Source organism: Sprattus sprattus, assembly GCF_963457725.1.
Source record: "Sprattus sprattus genome assembly, chromosome: 12".
Lineage (NCBI taxonomy): Eukaryota > Metazoa > Chordata > Actinopteri > Clupeiformes > Clupeidae > Sprattus > Sprattus sprattus.
In genome coordinates, this window is record NC_137910.1 from 3516770 (window position 1) to 3518426 (window position 1657).

At 48.3% G+C, this 1657-nt stretch overlaps 1 protein-coding gene across 2 annotated transcripts in view; it reads left to right on the forward strand.

Moving 5' to 3' along the window:
• LOC308373353 (uncharacterized protein) overlaps window positions 1-1243 on the forward strand; it is a 45164-nt gene extending 43921 nt beyond the window's left edge. For both annotated transcript variants that reach the window (XM_080848812.1, XM_080848813.1), the window contains exon 8: window positions 1-1243. This exon is cut by the window's left edge and continues 281 nt beyond it. The gene's annotated coding sequence lies outside the window, so the exon portion shown is untranslated.
• The last annotated feature ends 414 nt before the right edge of the window (window positions 1244-1657 follow it).

Genomic DNA, 1657 nt, shown 5'->3' on the forward strand with positions numbered 1-1657 from the left:
AGAGATCACGGCCACATCCACACCGATAAGGACCAGATCCGAGCCACATCAGGGCCAAACTAAGGACCAGATCAGAGCCACATCAGGGCCAAAATAAGGACCAGATCAGAGCCACATCAGGGCCAAAATAAGGACCAGATCCGAGCCACATCAGGGCCAAAATAAGGACCAGATCAGAGCCACATCAGGGCCAAAATAAGGACCAGATCAGAGCCACATCGGGGCCAGATATGTGCCAAATCCAGACTACATCCGTGCCAGATTGTGGCCAAATTAGGACCACAATAATGCAATGCCCTGTCTAGATCGGGGCTCAACATGTGCCAGGGTCAGCGGCTATCTGGGGGGAGTGAGAAGCTGGTTATCGTCAGAATGTTGCTATGAAGAGAGAGAGACGTGCAACTCGTGTATAAATGTAAAATAGCACACTTTGTACTGAAAATATATATAATATCTGTCAAAGCGGTTTCTGTGTAAACAACTGAATGCAGAGAGATTGTGTATTATCACTGTCCACGTGGTTGTTCATGAGAAGGACCATCCTTTCAAGAAAGATGTCAAATTCCACAGTTATAACCACCTCGCCAACGACTCCTGTGGGACACATGTAAACATTGTTATGACGTGATAGATGATATTTTGACAAAAGCGTTTGCGCTGTATAGAGAGATATAGGTGGAGAATTGTTTGGTTCAAGTTTACCTTAAGTGTTTGTATATGTGTGTGTGAGAGTGTGTTTAAACACAGGAGATATCATGCATGAGTGTATAATGTACAAACATCTGTCCTGGTGTACATATGGTGTGTGGGCCTGTGTATATGAGCAAGTCTTTTGTCAGAGAGAGATAAAGTGTGTGTGTGTGTGTGTGTGTGCGTGCGTGTGTGCGTGTGTGTGTGTGCGTGCGTGCGTGCATGCGTGTGTGTGTGTGTGTGGAGTGGGGTAGCCCCATCCAGTCTAAATCCTTCAGTGTCTGATAATTCATCATCTCGATGAAAGCAGCCCGTAATGCCTCACTGAAGATGGCTCGTGTGCGTTCTGCGATCTCCTCGTTTGTCAAACGTTACATAATGTTGGAGAACCGCGCTTACGAGGTCTCAGGTCATATGGCCCCCACCGCCCCCCACCCACCCCACCCCACCCCGCCTCTGGGCTCGGAATGTTCAACATACGAACATCATCCTTAACGATCCATCTTAGGAGACAAAGTTCTGTGGTTGCCAAGGAACCGTCCACAGATAACCAATGCCGTGGCAGACGTGATGGTATGAGCCTGATGGAGAAACCTGCCATGTGAGCAAACACACACACACACACACACACAAGCACACACACACACACACACACACACACACACACTGCCTGGGACGGGATGTTCCCTTACAGATGGACCCAGAGGGGGCAGTGAGTCCCTGCCCGTCCACTAATGAGAAAGGCAGGGTGTGTGTGTACGTATGGGTGAACATATGTGTCTGTGTGTGTGTGTGTGTGTGTGTGTGTGTGTGTGTGTGTGTGTGTGTGTGTGTGTGTGTGTGTGTGTGTGGATACCACCCTCTCATCTCACTTCTGTGTAAAGGAGTACAGAGTACAGGCATTTGAACTCATTGGTCATAACACAGGTCGTCTGAACGTCCTACAGGACTTCCAGTTCAATGGAAT